General features: G+C 34.0%; 1 protein-coding gene across 1 annotated transcript in view; it reads left to right on the forward strand.

Moving 5' to 3' along the window:
• The window catches only part of LOC126778314 (complexin), a 297,079-nt gene that overhangs the window by 224,551 nt on the left and 45,636 nt on the right, over positions 1-26,892 (forward strand). The gene's annotated exons all lie outside the window — the stretch shown is intronic.

Below are 26,892 nucleotides of genomic sequence, written 5' to 3' on the forward strand. Positions count from 1 at the left end.
AAAACAGACGCAAATTTCATCATAAAATCATTAAAAAAAAATACAACACGGCCCCCAAGATTCAATTCAATATTCCTATTATACTCCACACAAAACTCTTATCAATTCACACATAATATAGAGCGGACAAAATGGCCGCGGCAATTTCCTGGCGTGTGTTTGACGCGTCTGATTGCTCTTGTGATCTCTGTAATGGTATTTTGTTTAATGCATGTAATTGGTTGGTCCGTGGAGTGTATTGCTTATTGAATACGACGGAATATGTTTATCACACGTTCACATATTTATTTATTTGCTTTTTGATAATCTCAGAGTGTTCGATATAAAGTTTAATTGCTTACGTACAAGTATTCCCGTTTTCGTTAAATCAATCTAAGAATGGAAAGAGGGGACTTCTCTTTAGTAGAATTTTTGGAGCTTATTCCAAAACGCTGCTCCAGTATTGTTGGTAGTATAATAATAATAATTATCTTTATTTTACACTCAAACAAAGGAAAAAATATAAAAAAAAGATAAAACTTAAGACTATGAATATTAAATAAAAGCATGCAAGGGCGGCATTATCTCTGAAGTAGTCTCTTCCAGGCCCTGTATTAAGATACTAGCAGGACATATCAGGCCAATGCGTTATATATATTGCATTATAATATAGTAAGCATTTAATTTTCATTGTTTTTTTCCTCAAGCTGTTTTCCCTCACTGTCGTGTACTAGATAAATTATAAAGACAAATTAAGCACATTAAAAATTAGTAATGCTCAGTGGTGCTTGTAAACTTCGGTACTAAATATTAATTCTTATTCATAAGCATTAAGGCTATCTAGCCAAAAGTATCCTTTTGTATGTATTTTCTTAAAAGTGTTGGCGAAATTGATGTGTGTGTTTTATATATGCATGAATTATAGACATTCAATTCATAGTTATAATATACAACTTGTGTGACTTAATCTTGGTAAAAAATTGCGTCATCAAATACATCAGTATAAAAGAACTTTAAAAGCAAAATCGTTAGAGCCTTTTCCGAGATGCATTAAATATAAATACAATAATTGTTCGTTTTGTATAATATAATAATAAAAAATATATAATTTAGTCAAATTACGTTTTTTTTTAAATATAAATTATCACAGGCTACATTTGCTTAATAGTGAAATTATTATATAGCTGGCATTAATATTCTCTTAATATTAAAAAATGATGATGAATTCCTTCAAACGAGGCGTGAAGAGCTTCTCTCATCATCTCTCATCATCTTGCGGGCCGGCAAGGCGGGGGCGGCTAGTGCAGAACATTCTTCCCGACTGTACTGGCCGTCGTCGCGTTTGGACTCTACTACCACTTACCATCAGGTGGAGTAGTCATTTGCCTTCCCGGCAAATATATATTAAAATATTTATATATTAAGCATTACTTAATTTATGATGACATCTTAAATTGGCTTTAATTTAAAGAAATTATGTAAATACGCTTCTATTGTTATCCATGAAAGACATATATATATGTATTCTTTACTTTACAATTACACTCGGACTTTTTATTTATAACGAATAAAATGTTAAAATGAAGTAATTTTCCTCACTTAACTGTATAAAGTATGTTTACTTACTTCTATTTAAATAAGACGATGAAACCTTAACAATTAATAATTTTAACTGACTTTTTAACTTCTACTTTCATTTAGTTTCTAGAAAATATGAAAGTTTTAAGTTCTTCAAGTGTAAGAATGTTAATCTAGCTCTGAAAAATACTTAAATATTATGTACTTTTAGTGTCTATGCCAACTTTATTCACTTGAACATTTCCGAGGGAAAATTTTACGATTATATGCCAGAGGAAAAACATCTACATTTTAACAAGCAGAATGTCAGATGCAATACGAAACATTTAAAAAATAAACAAAGGAGGCCGACGCACACCAGAACTCATGGTTTATTGAACTGAAGTTGTCTTAAAAATATCTTTGATCGGAATATTTCCTCGATATCACGTGTGAGTAACCTGCGTAGTCTTCAATACTTCCTTCCATCGCCTACTCAAATTCGTTGGAGGGAATTTCTTTCTTTCTTCTCTTTCTTGATTTGCTGTATCTTTCGAACTAGCATTTGAACAAGCTTTAGTGCTTGCGGAATATTTGCATACTGGTTATATTTGGTCTTCGCAAATATGACCACGTGACTTTTGCAAGTGGCTCCCTTGTCTTCGGAGGAATATATGTTCTACTATGTTCCGTTCAAGGCGGACACGTATTTTTACATTGAAGAATTTCTCTGTAATATTCATGACTGTTCGCGTAGAAACCTAATTCTGAAAATTCACATTTTCACTTCCTCCTTCCATGTTCCTATTAAAGAAGTTCAACTATAGAATTCTCTTCCTCTTCGTTTAAGCCAATCTCAAGCTCATGCATGTTTTAAACTACATCAAAACACTATGTTTTCGTTAAATACGACTTGACGAGCCGGTTGGCGTGGTTGGTGGATGCTTGCCTTTTACGCCGAAGGTTGTGGGTTCGATTCCCACCCAGGACAGATATTTGTATGCATGAACATGTCTGTTTTTCTTGAGTCTGGGTGTAATTATCTATATAAGTATGTATTTACAAAAAAAATATTATATGTAGTATATCAGTTGTCTGGTTTCCATAGTACAAGCTCTGTACACGCTTAATTTGGGATCAGATGGCCGTGTGTGAAAAATGTCCCAGGATTTTATTATTAAATACGTAATAATTGTATTTATATTGCTTATATTTTACGTATCTATATGTATCAAAAAATGTTATGTATATTAAGTTGTATGTATATCGTGTTTCTATCACATAAAAGATTTAAGTACGTTATGTTTTATTTTCATTTGAAAATACTCTTAACGCTGTATGTAACCTTACAAACCGCTGCTGCGTCGAGTCTTATAATGCCTACAAATGTTGTCTGGTCGAGATCGTTTACTTAGCGATAAAATTGCCAATATAATTGTTTTAGGCGTGGTGTACAACAAAGTGTATTTAATCTAATTTGAAGTGGATACGTTCACTGAGCATCGATAAAACGTTATTAAACTGCCTTACTTATAAACGTTGCTTACTGGCTGTTTAGATAAACACTGATTTGCTCTTTCTGTCATTATTTATTTGACATTCGAAAGAAAAAAACACAGCATTGTCTAACTTATCACTCGCTAAACAACGTCCATAATATAAGTTAGACCGTATATTTTTGATGTATATTTTAAAACTTTTGCCAAATATAAAACTTTATCTTATATGTTATTCAGAATGCACTCCTTAACAATTCTATCGGAAATTATTACCTTTCTTGCCCTAAGACAATAAAAAAAATCAACTTAGAATTACAATTAACATTTAGGGGTTTAAATAGTTGACCATTGTATCATGTTCTACATCAATAAAACCTTTGTATTATCGAAGTCGAGGTATATCGGTAAAGCGAGTAACTAATCAAATGTCTACGATCAGTATAATAAAATTGACTTTTTACGAGGAAAAACTCGTCTCCAAGACAAGGTCGTTTCATTACCAGGAAGCGATATCGTTTACTAGTGCTTTATAATCGAAAGCAAAACTGAATATAACAAATATGAAGCCATAATCTAATTACAGAGTTGGATATTTTTATTTCATTAAAATTGATTTAGCGCTCCAATGGCAGGCGAAGATATTTTCGCCTTTATAATGTTACTGTTTCCGTTCCGTTTGATAAGATATTTTCCTCTTTCGTCCAAAAATTATAAACACGTGAAAACTCAGCTGTATTTTCTCGAATTGAACACGCAACCTTCGGGTAATAATCACAACTTCATACCACTGGGCTCGGCTTAATCTCGGTATGTATGTATGAATGTAACGTTGAGTAAAAATAAACCAAGTCTTAAACTAGAGATACATTTCTCATTCATCTTCGAGCGGGAAATCAAGAAGAGTAAATATCGCCCGGAGTCTCTCACCGCCGCCAAATCCGATTAGATGTTCTTTGATTACGCAAATCAGCCCCTTAAGACGGCGGGGCGCGTCTAATTTCATTATGTAGAGGACTATGACCCGTTTACCGTAGGAAAGCTACTGGCATCACTTACTAATTACTGGAATAAAGTCTTGAAATTCAATTTTGATTTATAATAGAAAACTCAAGTGGAAGTTATGAGTTTATTTTCTGTTAGTAAAACAATAAGTGATTAAATTTTTAGTTAAAACTAAGGTTATATATTAGTACGTCTTATTAAAAAGATATATATTATTAAAAAGATATGTATGTCTTAATTATAATAACTCGTAGATAATGTTATACACGAAATTACTTGATAATAGATCTTTGTACCTTGTGCCAGCCTAGTGACAATAATCGGAATTTCGTACAACAACGCTAACATCAACGCTATCGAATAAATAAATAAAAAACTCATTATGGACACTGTATTCTGTAGGAACAAACTCGAAACTCAACGTCGAACACAATCGTGAAATGACAGAAATTGATATCCGACATTGACTGTAATGATTATATAAACTAGTGTGTCACCGTAAATATTTAAACAAACGAAATGAATTCTTACAGCGTAGCACTTTAGATATGAGCTTGTATGCTTTGAGTGATAAAAAATTCGACTCGATTTATTTATTTGAAGACTAAAAGCGAAGTTTCACAACATCGAATAACTCGTAGCATCTAAGCAAGTGTCACACGCCAGCTCGCCCTCCTCCTTCCCGCTGGTTCAACTGAACGCGACAAATTTCCGGGAGGTCCATATCTCTTTGTACTCTAATTTAGTTACAATACACATTTTATTTCATGGGCGTCAAGCAAAATGCTCTCCGAATGAATTCGGTACAATAGGCGACAGTTGATTATTAAATTATTAAAGGGTTGCGAACAGCTTTGATTCCGTTTTGTGAATGAAATTTTGAGTTAAAAGCGTGAAGCGTGAAAACAAGATGATATTTGAAGAAGGATCGCTTCGAATTCAATAGTTTTTATAATCCCGGTAAAAGCGACAGTTTTTTGTTAGTCTGTTTGTTGTTTAAGTTTTTTGCAGTTTTTAGTTGCAATAATATTGATAAATAAAATTTTTTTTTTTAAATTAATATAAGACTATATCGACGACAAAATAGCGCGGCACTAGCAAGCTTTGACGCTTGTTCCACCAAGCTACTCTAATGCGAGTTGGTGGATACACGTGGCAGATTTCTATCAGACACGTGCGGTTGCTTTTTTTCTTTAGATGTTTTCATTCACTGCTGTAAACAGATACATAAATTATGCCATAAGTCGGACTCATCGGTTGATTCTTGTATTCCAACAACTGAGACATCAGGGCTTTTAATAAAACACAATTACTTATGAATAAACATTAAACTACTACTATCTTAATATTTTGATTAATTTTATAATGTTTTATTTTATTAATTCACTTTTCTATAATTATTATTAGTATTAACAAACTTATATTTCAAGTAATTCTAAAACAGCTGTAAAAAAGTAGGCAATTACCTAAATAATTATGATTTTTGGCTATCGTGTATATTTGTTGTACTAATTGGTGGTGTAGACATATACATACATCTACGAAACTGCGTATAAAAGAGAAGCCGTGAATAATTCCAATTTAAACCGCAAGCCGGACAATTATTTATATATGAATAGGCAAAGACAAAACAGATCAATATCTTTCTCCTCCTCTCTTTTATTTGGTAATTATTGAGGAGCGTCTTTTCAATAAAAAAAATGTTTGATACAATAGTAGAAGCAAAGTTCAAAACACGCAAATACGAATTTCGATTAATGGGCGAAAACTACTAATTTAATTTATCGTGACCATATTTTACATTTATATATATATTTTACATTTCTATATATATCTAAGCTGTGGGTTATCTCGTTTTATGACCGTTATCATTAATTATTTCCACAATCAATCACCGCCGGGATGAGAAGGGTTGCTGGATTATACAACGTATAAGCAATTATACGTTATATAAATGACTGTTATTGACTGTCTTGGGGATAACGTAGCCGAGCCTTGTCCATAGAATTACAAGGAATAATCTTCTAGATTATTCTATCTGAAATTGCTGATCAATTTTGCGATTTCCAAATCCGTTTTGCAGTGATATCGATGATTTGGTCTTGTAACATTGACGCAATATTGATAACAACGATAGCCTACATTCAGTTCTTCCTTTGTCGAATGAAATGTGTAAGGTGTCCATATTGTCAAAATTGATTCACCAACATAAAATATCATAGTAACGTTTCATGGATAGTTTACTAAATAATTTATTCTCTAATATTTTTATGTTATATATGTATATATATATATATAAATTGAAAATAATTTTATTTATTTACTTAATGGTAAGACTTTGAGCAAGCCTGTCTAGGTATATACCACACGCTCATTACATATTCTACCGCCAAGCGGTTATTATTGTTGTGTTCCGTTTTGAAGTTTTTTTTTTTGTTTCGCTGGAAAAACGCGTTTACGCGTTTCCCCCACTTGAAGTGGGGGGGTATGTGGGACTCACCGGCGCCGAGCATGCGCCGGAATGCCACCCACTAAAAAACCAGCGGTACCCACACCGCCTTTTCGAGGGGCGTCACGGGATCGCTTGCGCATACTACTGTGACGCCCCGACGGTTGGCCCGCCTCTGCAGGCCTCCAAATCCTAGGGAGTTTTAATGGTACAAATACCCCCTAACCCCGCCAACACTTACGGCGGGAGGAGAAGATGCGCATAGCGCCGACGCCTTCTCCCCGGTCTTATTCGGCGAAGCGAGTCAGCGGAGGCCCTCTCTTCACGCTCCCGCTCCGCTGCCTCGCTCAACCTCCGCCGACCCTGGACGGACGCCGCTTCACCTCGTTTCCACCCGGAACCGGTGCACTTCCGCAAGCACCTCTGCCTGGAGTTTCCAGGGCGAAACACTCGCGAGAAGTGTCGCTGCCGTCCATGATACCGTACGGTACCCACGTATCGCTCTTACCGCTATGACTCTTTGCGGCCTCCGCAGAAGAGCTCTGTTACAAGCGATGAGAGCATCCACCCAAATGGGTGCACCGTACAACGCGATGGATCGTACCACGCCAGCGTATAAACGCCGACATGGTGTCCGGCCCTCCTACATTGGGTAGGAGGCGGCCCAGGGCGGCAGCAGCGCTTATAAGCTTTCCGTTTTGAAGTGTGTGTAACCCTGTGTAACTGTCCCGGTGCAAAGGGACAGATTATCTCAGTTAACAAGGTTTGTGGCACATTGGCGATATAAGGAACGGATATTACACATATATATCCTTACAGTGCCAATTTCTTTGAGCGGTACCTAAATAAAAATGTCAAAAAATGTCTAAAAATGAAACAAGATAGGAACCATATAACACCCATAATCGACATCACTTAAATGGAATATATATCTCCAAATTTTGTCATGAGGAAGGCAAGTTTTCGCCCAGCAGTGGGACATTCGCGGTCTGTACTTGACTCTTACATTACTATAAATACGAAACAACAACAAAAGTAATCTATAAAATCCTCTTTTATAAGAACTACTTGTTAACTAAAGCCGTTTGACTTTAGAAATAATATTCTCTCGAAGTTACGTCGTTTTTTTTTTAAATAAATTGTTCACTTGTTGCGGAGGATTTGCGGGAATGTCACGCGCGATACGATCCACCCTTTCAGAGTGCATTACACTTAGTACGTTGTCCAATGGTCCATGATATTGGATGTAGCGTTTTCGTTCATCCATTAATAACAATTATTAATAATAATAATATTTGTATTTTACTAGAATGCTTATAATAATAATACTGTACTTTTACTGAAATTGTACAAACTAATCGCTAGGACGAGGTAGTCGTCATTAAGGTTGATTCGAGTTCAACATATTCTTTAAGATATCTTAAAATGCACACAATTCTGTAAATCGTAGCAAAGTAAACGACACAAGCTTGCTTAGTGCGGATGCGGGATATACAATTATGATGTCGTTTCAGTAAACAATTTAGCTACAAATTAAGAAATAATTGAAGACAAAGATAAAATTACAATTTTTTTTTTACCCTTAGTAGACGAGCGTTTGACCTTTAACTTGCCTGATGTTAAGCATCGACACGGTCACAAATTATGTTTTGACATTACGGTATATAGTAAAATCATATCGGTTTTGGTTCTGATCCAAGTTGGATTGGAATGAAATCGGGAACGAATTGAATTAGTAGAATTGACATTTAATTTGAAAAATCAGCAGATCCGTTTTCATGTAATTATTTATTCGTAGTCTTAGATCGTAGTCAAGATAATAACGATCTGCTTAACACCGCCTCCGCTTATGACAAACATATAATCGCTCCGCTACCGCTTTCAAATCGGCCGTCTCACTTTCAAGATAGCTGATGCTACCGAGCAATAAGTCAGAATTTTCCTAATAGTGCTAGACCCTGAGAATAAGGCATTGAAGAGGAAATGGACGACGTCTGTTGAGCTGATTCTTAGTATAATTTATATCTAAGAATGAAATACTTTTGGTGTCATGTTATATTTATTGAAAAATAACTTCGACTATCATGACAAATTGTGAGAGATTTGTATTATGGACTGACTAGTCCCGTCCCGTAATACTTCTTGACACTGACCGCGTCTAATTTTGAAACATCTGGATCCACGTGTATTGCAGGCAAAATATTTTTGTTAAAAAAAACACATTTTAAAACGAAAGCTGGGATAAAATAGTGTAAAAAAATGTGTTCGGGTATCTCTAAAGGGTATGCCTTCATTACAATCGGGTCGTTTAGTTGGTTGGTTAAAACATCTGTGACTTTGTTAACTGCGATATTTTTTTTGTAATTATTATTAATTTAATAAACGTTACGGAGGAAATAGAGCGAGATCGTTTCTTTCGGCTATAATCTCTATCTATAATATCTTGATATATTTTTAATATTCCCTTTGTATTTTATACTTATTAATTATAATTGATTCTGCAGTTCGATTTTAATTTGATTCAGTTTAAAACTTTCGAACTAACCAACCCTTAAGATACGTAGGAATTTTTAATTTAAACGAAGATGCCAACCCTTGAACTCCGCTTGTTAAAAGTTTAAAAAACTCATGAGCGTCATTTTGAAAGATATTAAAATTGGTTTTACAGCGAGCTTTAACCAAAACCACCCGAGGCTATTTTCTTTAGAAGTTTTAACTGTACAAGTTTCATTATTTGGTTTAGAACAAAACTGGGAGCGAATTTGAAAAGAAAGTATTTATTTATACTTTATGGCACAACATGTTAGGAACCGACGACATAACGAGTAACGAAACAAAAATACGCGACGGCAGTCTTATCGTGTTTAGCGATCTCTCACAGACAACCTTAGATATAAGAATGCTATGGCAATGTATAAGTGAAAGTAAGAAAAAAGCTATTGTTTTAATTCATTTATATTAAAATGTAACAATAAACTGTACATAAAGAAATGAGGAAACACATTTTTGTGTCTCACTGAAAAAAATAAATCCGTATGTTAAATTTATATATTCGACATGATAATCAAATAATATTAATATCATTGTTAAAAAGTAAAAGTAAAGGTTAAAGGCTTCTCTCCTTTTTTAGAAGAAGGTTTGGAGCTTACTTCACTACGCTTCCTCAATGCGAGCTGGCAGCAGATTTCCTTTATATTAACTTTCTAACGCTATTTTCAAATGAAACTAATAAAAATTCTGTTAGCGGTTAATATTCTCGAGTTCTTACCATTGGACCTTCACAGCTCATATCAATCGCCTTATTTATAAATGTTTTCGACATAAGGTTTAAATTGATTAGTTCGCAAAGTTAAAAAATATCTATCGATTATATACGAAATATATATTATATGTTTAAGAGTATTTGACTAGTGGTAAGTACTATACAAGTCACCACCAAATAAACAAGGCCATTGTTATTTGATGCTACCATCAAATAACTTTGTATATATGTATATAGCTTTGTATATATATAATTAATCAAAACAATTGTTCTTGCAAGGTCAGTTCCACGGGAACAAAGTAAGTTTCCATATTAATTCTTAGTATCATACATATGTATGCAGTCTCGGTTAAGACCCCACTTCGCTGGTTATGTTTATGGATGAATGATAAATAAAACTACCTACATTAAAGTTAAAAGGGTAGATAAAGACGTGTGTACACTAGCGATCCGATTCGCTTTTCACGTGGTTTAATTTCACAGCAATACTTGATATTGTTGTGTTCCGGTTTGAAGGATGAGTGAGCCAGTGTAATTACAGGCACAAGGGACATAAAATCTTAGTTCCCAAGGTTGGTGGCGCATTGGCTATAAGCGATGGTTGACATTTCTTACAATGCCAATGTCTAAGGGCGTTAGGTGACCACTTACCATCAAGTGGCCCATATGCTCGTCCACCTTCCTATTCTATAAAAAAAAAATTAAAAAAATTTGATGTAACAGTGTGAATGTCCCTCTGTCTAAACAAGAGTTATTTTTATAATGAGACTTGGAGTTCATACCACCACGCTACTTCGATATAACACATGTTTTCTTCGCGGAATATGAAAATTTAAATACGAATTGAGAATCTGAAAACATTTAGCATGCTTTCCAGATTTGAACTATGATCTGTGACTAAGAACGGCTAATCCAGCCATTTTCACATCAACATTGGTTTGATGCCTTGGATACTATCCGAGATGGCACAGTGGTAAGAACGCGTGAATCTTAACCGATGATCGTGGTTTCAAACCCGGGCAAGCACCACTCAAGTTTTTCATGTGCTTAATTTGTGATTATAGTTCATCTCGTGCTTTTCTGTGAAGGAAAACATCGTGAGGAAACCTGCATGTGTCTAATTTCACTGAAATTCTGCCATTTGTGTATTCCACCAACCCGCATTATAGCAGCGTGGTGGAATAAGCTCCAAACCTTCTGCTCGAAAAAAGAGAAGAGGCCCTAGCCCAGCAGTGGGACATTTACAGGCTGATACCGTACCGTTGGATACTAAAATCGTTGTTATGATTTTTTTACTTAATCTATTTATATTTAATTATCATTAATTCATTATCTTTTTTTTATTTAAAATAGGAACGGACGGGCAAACAGGAACGGACCTGTTAATAAATAGGCATAGTCCATTATTATCATACATCGTCAATGTACGGAACCAACCTTAAGAAACTAATATGATGAGCGTTTATGTCCTTTATGCCTGTACTTACACCGACTCACTTACTCTTCATACGTTGTATTCTTCATGTTGTGGTGTAACCTAGACGGGCTTGCACAAAGCCCTCCCAAGTGAATCTGTTTCCAAATAATCTTTATCTTGTAATATTGTCAGTTAAGTCATATTATTTAAATGACATGACTAGAATGACCCCCATTTTATTTTATATATATGTATCTTTGCTAAAAGCGAGCTCTCACAATAAACCCCCAAATGGACTAACCATTGAATTTCATCTTTATTTATTGGATTGAAGAAAATGTCCGAATCGCTCCGAATGCCGAAGGTGTAGGTACTTCCGTTTCAGGCAAAGATGGCGCCCGACAATTTCCGGAACTTGACCGCTATTATTAATTCGCTTCGGGCTAACTTTGCGCCCTTTGAACTTTAGAACCACGACTAAAACAAATATTCGTTTGCCTTAAGTATTTTTTTATAGAAGAGGTAGGCGGACGAACATATTTGCCACCTGATGGTATGGTTAAACATCGCTTACATCGCCAATGCGCCACCAACCTTGGGAACTAAGATGTTGTTAATGATGTCCCTTGTGCCTGTAATTACAAAGGCTCACTCATCCTTCAACCGGAACACAACAATACCAAGGACTGCTGTTTTGCGGTAGAATATCTGACGAGTGGGTGGTACCTACCCAGATGAACTTGCACAAAACCCTACAACCAGTAAAAGTTTATATACAGTTAACTAGAAGGAATTATATTGGTATGAAATGGGATGATTACTATATTCGAATGTAATATTTAATATAAAACTTATATAGTGTGGTCACATATGATGTAATCCGTAATAGAGGTTGCTTGATACATTACTGTATAAGGCCGGCTTTGCATAATTTATGATCTACCTGTTCTTCTTTATATATGTTTTTGTAAATTATGTTCAAAAAAGACTTTATAAATATATAAATAAATGTGGCATGAAAATTCAGTGTAATTGCATTTGAACCTGCAATCTCCCATCAAGATTGACGTGTTCTGACCACTGAGTCATATCCGTTCAGATTGATGTGTCCGATGTATGTTTATATTTTATTACATTTGCGGTGTCACCATTAAGACGTATAGCTGAATCAATCTTATGGAGGGGCTGTGAAGAGGGGGAGAGCTTAACAGCTACAACCCTTATCGTGAATTAAAAGGCACTATATCGTGATTAGGTAATTGCTTAACCAACATTGATACTGAAAAGTTATGACTTAGACAAATATGTTCATATAGATATGTGTGATAAAGATTACAATAAAATTAACAACGACACACACTCACACTCTCACACAAAATAAATCGCCTCTAAGTCGTTTAAAATAAAAGTTTTTATATGATTCATTTATTGTTTAGTTACAGCTGTTCTTCTCAAATATTAAGTTTCCTTTTCGTACCGTTGATAGATTTTTGAAATTCAATAAGTAAGTGGAATAAATATTTTGATATATTAACCTACATTTAGTATATATATTAAATATATGATTAAGTATTTAGGATTATTTTATTGGTGGTTCTAACAAAAACGATGTATCATATCTTACAAACTACATTTTCAATATGATCATTATTAGCATCATTTACTCCTCAGCGCTTGTAATTACGCAATTTCATTCTAGTTTTATGAAACAATAGAATCTCATTATCAGTAACCCTTCAACTCACACACGTACAGATAACTCCTTGCGAGACCTTCGGATCTAAATCACTGTATTATTTCATACACAACCCAATGATTCAACGTTTCCTACTCACTCCATCAACGGCGTGACGGCTCGCCTCATTAATTACAAGTACGGTCAGGGAAAATACAATATTCAATATAAATATATATATATATATAGGTACTCAGATGAAATAATTTAGGTGAGTTAACATAACAATATATGATAAAAATTTTGGCTTGAACAAATTTTTTTTAAAGTTATAGAAAGTCAGATTAGCAAATGAGCCACCTGATTGTAAGCATAGGTATTGGTTTCCAGGCACTACCAACCACGAGAGTTACGATGTTGTGGGTTACTAGCTCACCTTCGAACTGGAACACAGACATACAAAGTATTTAATTTACCTAGTAGAATAACGATTAAATTTACAAAGGAATTTCTTTATTGTTAGTACTAAGGAAGGATTCTTGAAAATTTAACCCCTGAGGTTTTTTTTAAGATCTACGTTTTTTTTAAGAAAGAGCTATATATACTAGTATTTAGCAATTCTGAATTATGACGCAAGCGAAGCCGCGGGTAAAGCGCTGTTCTTTTGATATATCGATAGCGTTTATCCGGGATGTGAAAATCCACTTCATAGTTGTCATTAGACCACAGACCGAAATTATCTTGAGGCTAATTTCTAAATTACTTTGTTTAATAATCACTAGGTTAATTGTTATTAATCTAATTATTTAATTTGTTTGATGAGTTACTAAGTGTTATTTAAATATATTTTAATGTCTTTTATTAATTATTTATGTATAACGTTATTATTATTTTTAAATATATTACATTATGTGTTAAAATATTTAAGCAAAATTGAAATTTATTAAGGTTTGCAGCTTATTTCACCACACTGCTCCAATGTGGGTTGGTGGAATACACGTGTGGCAGAATTTCAGTGAAATTAGACACATGCAGGTTTCCTCACGATGTATTCCTTCACCGTAAAACTCGAAATGAGTTATAAAAACAAATTAAGCACATGAAAATTCAGTGGTGTTTGCCCGTACTTGAACCTTGATCATCGAATAAGTTTGACGCGTTCTAACCACTGGGCCATCTCGGTATATTAAATTCCAATTTGGAATATCGATTCAACCGTAAAAGAACCTTCAAGAAACCCAGTAGTTACTCTTGTTTATCATATCATCATCATCATTTCATATCAATTTCAATATCATAACCATATTGGTTGAATTTTAAATAATCCATAATGAATGCTCGTATACGACACACGAGTAGTCTTTGTGCTTCGAGTTTTTTGACTCAGCGGTTTAAGCTTGGCGATGATGTTACATTAGCTACTCGTTTTACTTAATGTAATCCTATCACAATTTAAATTTTTATGTTATTTTGATATATATACTTAAGCCATAACCTTTTCCTTAAAGAGAGGAGGACTATGGGCCGGCAAGGCAGGGGTGGCTAGTGCAGAACATTCTTTCCGACTGTACTGGTCATCGTCTCGTTTGAACTCCACTATCACTTACCACCAGGTGGAGTCGAGTCATTTCCTTTCCCGGTAATATACCGGAAAGTAAAAGGACAAAGTCCAGCAGTGGGCAACGTCTGAATGTGATAAGGTTGATTACAACTTTTTAAAATTTGTAATATGTAGGCGGACTGGCAGTTTAGTGGTTAGTTGTCCGCATCGCATATAGACATAGCCGTTATAAGAAATATTAACGATCCCAACGCTGACTCACTCAACCTTCAAACCGGAAGAAAACAATACTTTGTATAACTGTTTAGCCGTAGAATAAGTGATAAGAGTGTGGTAGTATGGTCCCAGCTGAGTATGCCCCACCACCAAATCATAGCGCTACCACCAAATTACAACTACAACAAAATAATTTATTTACAAAATTATAATGGCACCATTAAAAAAATACACCATAATCAAAGGCGTATTATCTCTGAGAAGCTTCGAGTCAGTGTCGCGTAAGATCATTAGTTTACACAATGCTGGAAATTCTGCCAGAGCTCTAATATTTCAAAGACGAAATTCAATTAGACATATAATATGCGTATAAACTATGAGGGTATTCCATATGTCTGATTTATAGCTTAGTGTACTTTAGGTTATGTACATTTGGACATATGAAATCAAAACAATATCCTCCAATCAATATATAAGCATTACACTTACTTATTGATTGTTGAATTAAAAACTATCACCGGTTTGAAAAAGTAATAGCCCCACATGAGAAGAATTTGCGAAAGAAACTCAGCGGTTTTTTTTTGTATTATTTTTCTCACGTTCTGTAATTGTTTTCAGTATAAAAATATAGCCAGGAAGCGATCGCTTCATTCCCAAAGTGTCCTATGGTCCATAAACTCACTAACAATTATATATTTTGCACGTGATTCTTTATTTTATTTTTAATTTAGCAACACAGACATTTTGAACATATATCATAATATAGTGTTTTGAACACCTTTACTAATATTGTTGATGGCCCTCAGACCGATTCCAACACGACTGGAAAGAATTCAGGCACAGAACTAACAGCTTTACGCCCTTTTCGAGGCACGATCATTATAAGAATATTATAAATAAAAATAATTAGCTAATTTTGTCCGTCATTCTTTGTGCTATAATGACTAAACAGATATATCCGTATCGAGAAAATTAAAACCATTGAGGGCTACTTTATACCCTTTGAATCTGAAATAAGGGTTCCAGAGATGTGCGAAAGCCTAATTAATATGTAGGACAACTCGCAGTACTAACGACGCTTGAAATATTAAGAACATGACTTGTGTTTCATTTGTTCACCCGAAAACAATTAATTTAACTTAATTCATATTTAATATCTTAAAGTGACGCACATCTTACTACACACGATTATGTGTTTAAGTTAATGATAAACTGACTTAGCTATTCATTTAAATGTGTATTTTTATATGTGGTTATATATATGACACGAAACATTTGCAACGTCCTTTGTGCAACGTTTTTGACTTCTTATTATTTAAAAAAAAATATACTATGTATATTCAAAAAATCTTGTACAGTTTTATCTAGATATATAAATATGAAACATAGGAACAGTTACGTAATTTTTTTATATAAACGAAAACTGAATTCTATGAAAATAAATAAAATTAATAATACGATATAATCATCAAATGGAAACGTTAAAAAGATTCCTTGCCGGTTCTGCTTAATTAATTTCAATCCACATTCCAAACCGATGGTAGCTTTGCATTTAATATGATCTTATAAAATGACGATTCATAAAAGCTCGTGAAAGCCTACTTGAGCAAATGTTCCGAAACTTCTTCGAAAATCTTCTAAATAGAAGCTTTCATAAATATTTTCCCCGGAACGTTAAATCTAAACACTTACACGTGTCGGGTCTTCCACCTGACTGATACCTCATGTTTGTTGCCGTCACACTAGATTTATGTGGATACGGAGCCTGTGATTTAGGTTGGTGATTGATTATGGTGATTGAAGTTGCATTTGAAATATTGCTTTTGTTTAAATTTGTTCTCTTTCAGTTTCCTCGGACGTAAAGAAGCGTCATGCATATTTATGTATGTAAAAATTCTTAGAATGAGGTCACTGAGAACATAGTCTCTGATACTAACAATATTCTGAAGGAAAGCACTTTTCTGTAATATCAATAGTAACCGGCCCATTCACAACTCACTTCGATGATTGTAAAACGCACCCCTTATCTTATTCCACAAGATAATCGACTTTTAAACATGAAATTAAATAATAAAATCGCGTTCGCGTGTTATTTAATAACAAAAACACATATTCTTGTATTTATACATTAGTAAGACCAGGTTTTTCTGTGTAGTTTTTCTAGTGTAGTTGTTAAACTAAAAAGCTACAGAATTCAAGCCCTGGGTTCAAGTCTTGAGTCGAGTCAATAATACTTATTAGATTTTTCTGATATAAAATTCTTAAGTAACGGCTCAGAACTTGGTAAAGAATCCTGTGACTCGAATAGCACGTATAGCCTTAGGCCTGTGTCTGATTTCTCTTCGCTCGTGTTGGACGGTCCGGTGTGGTCAATTGGGTACTACCCACTATCAGATATTCTACCGCAAAACAGCAGTACTTAGTATTGTTGTATTCCGGTTTGAACTAAGATGTTATGTCCCTTGTGCCCTTAATTACTTACAGGCACAAGGGACATGACATCTTAGTTCGCAAGGTTGGTGGCGCATTGGCGATGTAAGCGATGGTTAACATTTCTTACAATGCCAATATCTATGGGCGTTGGTGACCGCTTACCATCAGGTGACCCATATGCTCATGCAACTACATACACTTTAATAAAAAAATTGGGTTATGATACTAAGAAAAAAGGCAGCACATGCATTTGTGTATAATGTGTCTGGCCTCTAGTCCTCAAGATTAGTCGCCGTCTGATATATATTAAATTAATATTTTACGTATAAAAACAGAAATAAATCCACAAACACAATAAAAATGTAGCGATAGAATAAGTTAAATTCTAAACGCTTTTACTGACAGGGAAACCTAAAGCAAATTCAGTGGGATCATTGAATTCCATAAATCCACGAAGCAGACGAAATAGCGGATTTTCGGTAACTACAACACAGTAAATTTATCGGAACGGATAGCGCGGAAATTATATAACTGTCGAGAAGAATTCCTTTGGATATTTCACGATTGAAAAAGATAGATTTGAAAACTGACAGAAAGTTTCAAATTGAAGTTAAAAGTATTGCTCAGTGTTTTAACCAAAGTTACCAACATCGTTATTCTATACGGGATTATAGACGAATGCGAACTTCCTTTCACCATTGTAGCCCATTTTCCGTCCGACTACCAATAATATAAAAAATAGATTTTTGATAAACAAATATCACCTCTAAGAAAAAAAAAAAGATGTTAATCAATAAATAAATAAGCTTTATTAAAATATATATTATATCTAAAATATAAATCACAGCGATATTGCTCAAAATCTTTACATACATTAACTTCGATTGTAGTGCAGCCTGGAAATATAAACCACCTCGCACATAAAAATAAAACTATAAAACATAATAGAACAGAAACACCAGAGGCTCGAGTAACACATTTGTGGAGATTCAACTGTCTTGTTAAATTAATTGTCAATAAAATCAATTGAATTCAATTACTTTTTTGCGAACTTATATTATAAAATATTTTTTAAATTTCGATATTATAATTATATACAATGAAGTTAAAATTATTTAATATTATGTTGGTATCAATATGTCAACAAATAATTTACTATAAAAATATGTTGAATTTATAATTTATTTTTTTCTATGAGATAAAAATTAGTTGAATATTATGTCTTGTCCAACAATATTATTTTTTAATTTTCTTTTAAATAATGTAACAGAGTAAATGTTGCATAAATGCATACAACAGTGACCCAGTGCGGAAAAATGTTTTGTGAAAATGCGCCGTTTTACAGATAGATTGCACAGTATTCTTTTACCATAGAGATTTTCAAGCAAATTTAGACTTAATCTAATAAAATTGACTGTGTCATAGATTTACATGGCAATAATGTTATAACTTTAAAAACATAGCATACAACTGCCTGTAGTTTTTAACTTAAATAATAGCAATAGCAAGCATCCATAAGAGGTTTCATGACGTCCAATATAACGTGACACCCAATAACATTCAATATAAGTCCGTAGCTGAGAATACGTCGAACAGAAAATACATTGTGTGTGGTATATTTCATCCAATCGTATAATTAAATGGGCGTGAGTTTCTGATCCAAATTCGTTTAATAAATAAACCCGAGAACGCTTTCAGTGCGCTCTATCAATGAATTAGCGAAAGATTTCTTGGATCGAACGTCGCTTGTACCAAGTCAACGCCGAGTTAGTTGTGAGAATATATCTCTGTTGTATGAAGTATTAATTGTAATACAATTTAGAAACCTTACATACATACACAATAATGGTTTCAGTCAATAAGACTTAGTTTACTTTTATCATAAAAGTGATGTTATTTTTTATTTTTTTTTATAATATAGGTTGGCAGACGAGCATATGGGCCAACTGATGTTTAGTGGTCACCAACGCCCATAGACATTGGCATTGTAAGAAATGTAAACCATCGCTTACATCGCCAATGCGCCACCAATCTTGGGAACTAAGATTTTATGACCCTTGTGCCTATAATTACACTGGCTCACTCACCTTTCAAACCGGAACAAAGCAATAACAAGTACTGCTGTTTTGTGTAACTACAGGCACAAGGGACAGACATCGTAGTGCCAAGGTTATCGACACATATATCAACGCAACCTAAGGGATTGTTAATATATCTTAGTGCCGATGTCTATGGGTGGTGGTGACCATTTACCAACAGGTGGTCCCCCTATTACCTGTTTTAAAAATATTACATAAAAAACTATATCTTATTTAAAAAAATCAATGCATGTTTTGAAAGAAACATTAACAGTTATAACAGTCAAATTGAGATGAGACACCCTCGTTATTAAATAAAAATATTAAATATTATACGTATATAATTGAGAACATCTTCCTATAATTAAACCTTTACATTTTTAATAAGTTAAATTGATTATATTTAATTGAATTGAATCCCATTAGCTTTTTGTCACAAGTTCATCGATTAAATACAGAGAAAGAAATAAAGAAAGTTCTTTCCTTACTGTTTAAATTTCACGTATAACGTTGTTTGCAAAAGCAGCCAGCTCAGTGTAGCCCGTAACCTAACCTAACCACACTTACACAAATTGACAGTGTAGTCGATAAGTAGTAATAACAAATTATATTTCACAAACCCAAATATTACCCAAATATAAAAATACTGAAAGAAATTCATAATAAATAACCAAAATCAACCATGACTTTATAATAATATGTACATTAACGCTTTTACTACCCATTTAATTCATTTTAAAGTTATTGTGACACAAACAATTACACGATTTAACATGGTTACCGGAAGTCGCCTTCGTCTGTCACTTACACTGGCGAAGTGACGATAAAAAGGGTCACTCGAGATAGTGCGGTCGACTTACGGATTTAATATAAGTTGATTTTACGGCAAAAAAGCTTTTGTGAATTATTTTCCAAACTTCTTCTTCTGCCTAGCGTTTTCCCGGCCTAGTAACGCCAGGGTCCGCTTTCCTGCATCTATGTCTCCCCACTTTGCCCGATCTAAAGCGTTCTCCTTAGTGAAATCGTGCTCTCTCATATCATCCATCACAACATAAATTAAATGAATTCTTTTACAAACCATTGAACAAAAGTTTTTTTTAAACATAAAATATTTACACTTACTAATGCATACAATGAAGTATCAGAGCGAAAGAAAACAAAAAAAATGCTTATAATTTTTAAAATAAAACTGTTTTTTCCATTATTTTTTTGCATTGTCATCCAGTCCTGAGCTTTATTTAAAATGTGAAGTCTATTACTTAAAAGGAAGATAAATAAAAATCAATTACAAAAATTCACCCTCATTCATTGCCTGAAGCAGCTTAACAAAAATAATGGTAAAAAAGATTAAAACATAAACTCAAAACTGACACGGATACAAAAATCTGTGATGTCATTATAAAAAAGGACACCTAATAATAATGAAATAATTATATTTTGAGAAGACAAAGTTTTGATATTATTATTTTTTTATCAAACGTAACAATTTATAATGTTATTACTTTTTCTAGCAGCTTATTTATGAATTATAATAGTACATAAGGAGTTAAATCCAAATCGTATTACACTTAACTGGCTCGGAAATTAAAACCGCGTCTGGCTGTCACTTGCACTAGCTCAAAGTGACCCTAGAAAATAGCCACTTGAAGTGATAGTGCAATTGACTCAGGGATTGACTGTATTGAATGTACGCTAATTCGATATCAAGATGGTTCGCCTTTTAGCTCAATATTTGCGAGTGCAATTCTATTAGGGAGAGAAAATGCATTTATTTGCTCAGTCCTTGTGGCGACATTTTATGTTTACGGAGTTTTTGCATTAAGATGGGTAAAAGGTGTCTGTCTGGTTGAATTTAAGATAAAATATTTTTTATATAAATATGTTAACTATTATATAATAGAAAAGTCAAACAAAAAAGTTTCTTTCACTTTCAACTATGAATTATAAAAATAACCAGAATATGTCGTGTGACAGTTTGGTTATTTCATTTTAAAGTCGTTTTTGCTAATATTTCTAGAATCTTCGAGTCTAACAAAATAAAAGCATTATAAGCGTAAAGCGAACTCATATACATTTAACTCAAACCATTTTAGTGAACATTATCAAATAAACAATAATTTCGCACAATAGCGCAAAGCCTTCTAAGCCCGTGAAGACAATCACGAAAATTTCCGAGGTTTTTCTAATTACAAACCCAAACAAACCATTAACACTTATCATGGTAAGAGGGGGTATAAGAAAACGTATACCGAAACCACTTGCTCTGTAACTTTACACCTAAATGGGTAGGGTTGGCGGATCGAGAAATAAAATACTAGTTTTTTTAACGAGTATTGAAATTATTTTGTACATTTTGTGCAAATTGATAATATAAAATTATAAATTTTCAACTAAAAAATATAAAGGTTGGACAAACATTACCTTCCTCATTAACTAATAAATTATAGCTACAACTATACTACACACGTCCCGGCTTCGCACGAAGGAACTATTTAAAGATTAAATATAAACGTCTTATGTAAACCGTCCATAAACATAAAAGAAGCAATCATTTTATTTATTAAGATCAATGTAAACAGTTCTTATTAGTATTAGTAATTACTATTAGAATGAAATGATCAAATATATTTGATCATATACTTTAGATAATGTAAGTAGAAATCTCTATGCATTCCAACCCTGACCGATCTCGGCCCCTCGCTAAGTACATCAAATGAATTGTAAATGAAATAAGCGGCGAGTGCCGCTATCACGCCAGTTTTATGTGCATGCCATCTTACATTGGACCAGATATATGTATGAAGGTGCTGTTTGATTTTAAAAGACAGAAAAGTTAACGCTTTAACTAAATTCTATGAACGCGTCTGTAAAAAAAAAACATTAAATAGAAAAGTCATTCGATAGTATATTGACGAGGTTAAAATATTGAATGTATTATTTCTATTTCGAATCTAATTTGATTTTAATTTAATATACTTTTTCGGGATTATAAAATATATTTACTTTTTGCTAATGAAATAAATATTTTTAAAATATGTATTTATATATTAATTTTAACCAAATATTTTCTTGTTACGACATTAACGTAGAAGCCCTACGGTTCGTAGAGTTAGAGCTACGAGATCGTAGACGATTGTAACTTTATATTTATGTCGTAGTTTAATAATTTGGTTTTATTATTTCAGGTAAACTTGATATGCTGTCTGACGTTAAGGTAACATAGTAATAATTTATGGAGATTTGCAACGATTTTCGGATAACAAAGTTAAAAATATAATCATAATTATACAGTTATGAAATCAATAAAGTCATATAAGAACGAACAATGTTTGAAAATAATACTCGTTTATTTCTATGCACATATATAAAACAAATTGTAAACAATCAATATATTTTTTTTTGTTTAAAAAAATAATAAATACTGCGTTTACCTCTAGTACAAGATTTACGTTAATTAAATGACGCTTTGAAATCGCTCCGACGAGCTTTTTTGAATGAAGTGTATTCTGATTTGACGGAATTTCATATCCAATTTATTCTAAAGATCAGTCAAATGTGGAATATAATTTGAAATAAATAATAAAACACATATAAAACAATAGAAGATATAAAAAAAAACTGAATAAAAACCTTCACCAAAACGAGTATATCCTTAATATTACACTCACGTAAGCTCTCCTTATATCACTAAAAGCCTTATTTCAACATAAAACCCAAGTGAGATAGAAGTAGAGAAAGTAATCGTTACGAAAGAGGCAGATATATTTGTTAAAAAGGAAAATGGACCAAAAAGGTTTTAGCTGTTAATCTTTGAAAAATATCGTTGTTATTATTATGAGTTGAAGATGGTTTCGGTTGTATAGACGCTCTGAGGAACTCTTAAATCTTTTACAGGTCGCACACCTGACAACAGTTGCTTAATTTAAATTAAACAACAGCTGATCTCCTGGCTAAACTCTTTGCCGACAATTCCGTCATCGATGATTGTAGTGCACTGCCACCTACAATACCTGCATGTGGCCATACGATGCCTGACATCAAAATCAGGCAACGTGATGTGCTTGCGGAGCTGCAATCACTTGATGTACGGAAAGCTAGCGGTCCCGATGGATTACCAGCCATAGTGCTGAAGAAGTGCGAAGCGGAGCTGTCTCCTGTATTAACGCGCCTGTTCCAACTTTCTCTCTCTTCGGGAAGTGTGCCGGAGGCTTGGAGAAGAGCTAATGTGCAAGCGGTTCCCAAAAAAGGGGATCGGTCTGACCCGGCAAATTATCGGCCAATAGCTATCACCTCAGTACTTTGTAAGGTGATGGAACGGATTTTAAACAACCAACTGATCCATTACCTAGAAGATCACTCTTTAATTAATGATCGTCAATAAGGGTTTCGACCAAAACGGTCCACAGGTGATCTTCTAGCGTACGTAACGCACCTCTGGGGTGAAGCTATCGACAAGCATGGAGAATCGTTGGCTGTCAGCCTCGATATCTCCAAGGCTTTCGACAGAAGTCTTCTCTCCAAGCTGCCGGCATATGGTCTGCCTGCTCAGCTATGCACCTGGATTGCCAGCTTCCTGCACAAGCGTAGCCTTCGTGTTTTAGTTGATGGTTGCGCTTCACAATTCTATGTAGTGAATGCTGGGGTCCCCCAGGGATCTGTGCTATCTCCCACACTCTTTCTTTTGCATATCAATGATATGCTCTCTCTTGGGAACATACATTGCTATGCAGACGATAGTACAGTGCATGGTGGATACCACGGACGTGCAGTGGCTGGGCGAGCGGTTGAGGAGAGGCGGAAGAATCTTGTCATTGAACTCGATAGGACGTTAGAGCTCTTCGCCAAATGGGGCTCTGATAATCTTGTTGAGTTTAATGCCAAGAAAACACAGGTATGCGCTCTCACGGCGAAAAAGTCAACATCTTCCCCTCTTCCCTCCCTCTGTGGTACTCCGCTGGTGATGCAAAGCAAAATCGCCATGCTGGGGATTGACGTTCGCTGCGACCTTAGTCCAAGGGATTACATCGAGGCTGTTATAAAAACAGCTTCACGGAAACTCGGAGTTCTGAACAAGGTGCGGCGCTTTTTCACGCCACAACAACTGTGCTTGCTGTACAAAACACAGGTACGGTCTTGCGTGGAATATTGCTCGCACCTTTGGGATGGCTCCGCTAAGTACCTACTTGAGGCCTTGGACCGGTTGCAGCGACGTGCCGTACGCATTATTGGCGACGTAAAGGTCACAAACACCCTTGAACCTTTACAATTGCGTCGTGAGATAGCAGCACTGAGCGCTTTCTATCGACTGTATCACGGCGAGTGCTCTGAGGAATTATTCTCTCTAATTCCTGCTTCCCCATTCCTTCTTAAGTCCACGCGAGCTGGTTCTCGATGTCACCGCTTAACTGTGACATCAATTCCATCGCGAACAAAGAAATTTGGCAACTCCTTTCTTTGTCGCACTTCCAAAAAATGGAATTCCTTACCAGCTCACGTGTTCCCCTCCTCTTACAACCCGGGTTCCTTCAAACGAGGCGTGAAGAGGCATCTTGCGTGCCGGCAAGGCGAAGGCGGCTAGTGCAGAACGTTTTTCCCGTCTGTACTGGCCGTCGTCGCGTTTGGACTCTACTACCACTTACCATCAGGTGGAGTAGAGTCATTTGCCCTCCCGGCGAATATAAAAAAAAAAAAAAAATCTTGTTTAATCGAAATCACATTATCAAATTGATACACAATTTTGTCTACTGTGTGTAAATATTGCCTGCGTTTACTTTGAAATATAATCAATCTAATACAAGTACTACATATAACGAATAAATAACTTATAGCACTATTTATTTGCTTCTTAAGTGTACATAAAAAACTATATGAAAAAAGACAAAAATAAAATTTCCATATTCCAATAGATTTTAATATACTAAGATAGTCATAGACTATAGAGTTCCAACTCCCACTTGGCTCCTTTACTGCTCTCTAATATTAGGATTCCTCACGCAACTCAACTATCCAGCGCTGTGTTTGCTTAATTTGAATATTATATTAAAATGCCGCAAGTTCATAACACGGAAGTGAGACAACTCCTTAATAAATGCATTCTTTCATGATTATGTCGTTTCTATTACTTATATATATATATTAAAATAATTACATGTATTATGGAACATAGGTTCTATAATACATAAAATGCAATGTACTTACAGTTTAACACATGCAAACCGTAATCTATAAACATAGTGACTAATAATTTCAAGATTTTTATCGTTCGAATTTTGTAGCTATGTAGAGGCGTAATAAAAAAGATGTTTAAAATCTTAGTTTTTAAGAGCTGAACCCTCAATCTTCAACTCCTAATTTATCCGTTTAAAGTGACATATTATTATGAACACTGATAAATATGATTATATAAGTCTTTGGGATTACGCATACATATCGCACGTAAAACATACATATTTTTATTTTCCAGTTTTCTTGATTAATTATACCGTCTTGAAATATCTTTGTAAAGGTTTGATCGTGAATTATATTGCAAATTATGAATGTAAAAGATCTTATGTACGTTACATAATGTATATTTAGCAGCACCCAACAAGCTGACAAGACTTATGGGTGCCAAGAAAAAAATATGTCAACATTTTTATGATTATTATTAATAAAATTTAAATGTATGTATTTTATTTGAATAAAACAACAACCAAGTGCGTTATGTAGTATCTTGCCATTATAAAATATTTTTTGTTTGATTTCATATTCCGAACCAATAATAGCCTTTATTTAATCCTGAAACACGACGATTCAAATGTGCTTAAGACTTCTATAGATGATACTTTTATTTTGGGCATCTTGTCTATTACCGGTCTTTATGAGGTCCATATAGAAACACACCGTTGTGGTTTATAGCCTAGCTCGACTTTAAGAAACGCCATCATGCCAGGATACCAGTAATTTTTTTTAATATCTCATTCAAAGAAATATAATGTTCTGCAGATGTTCTCGTAAATAAGGTTTTTGTCGTGAATATCATTAAATAAGAAAATAAATATGAATAAAAACACTAAACCCATTTTGATGAAATTTGACACGAAGCAAACTCGAATCCAAGAAAGGATAAAAGTTACTTTTTTAAACATAATACCCCCTCACTAACACGCGGAATCACAAGAAACCCGCAGTTTAAAATTCGGTCAAAGGTCAAGATTAAAGATATTTTCGTACTATTTTTTTTTCAATTTATCTTATTGTATAAAGCGACAAAAACGTCGGACAAATCGTACGTTAGAAGCGATTCGGAGATATTTCCATATATACGTAGTGCTTCCCAGCAATGAAGCAGTTGTAACGTAATGTTTATGCTTAAAATTTATATTTTTGTACTGATAGATTAATCTTAAATTAATATACAAACATAAATCATAATTTAACACATAATATATAGTTAGTAAAAAGAATAGACAGTAAAATACCACGAATATATTTCTATTAAATATCTTTGATACTGGTTTCGTAAAATCGCAACATTTCTTATTTAACTCCCAACAGACGTGGTCAGCCTTTGAAACCATTTCTGAAGGATTTCTTTAAAACGATTCAAAGCGATTGTATTAAGTATGTTATTTGACTAGAAATAATGATTGTAACAAAATTGTTCTAGAATTTTATATTCGCAATCTATATTAAAAATAGTAAAAGTATCAAAACGAAAGCGTCTATTTATATTTGGTTTAATAATTAAAAACATTGCGTGAGTGTAATTATTTATATTACTAA

This window comes from Nymphalis io, chromosome 25 (assembly GCF_905147045.1).
Source record: "Nymphalis io chromosome 25, ilAglIoxx1.1, whole genome shotgun sequence".
Classification (NCBI taxonomy): domain Eukaryota; kingdom Metazoa; phylum Arthropoda; class Insecta; order Lepidoptera; family Nymphalidae; genus Nymphalis; species Nymphalis io.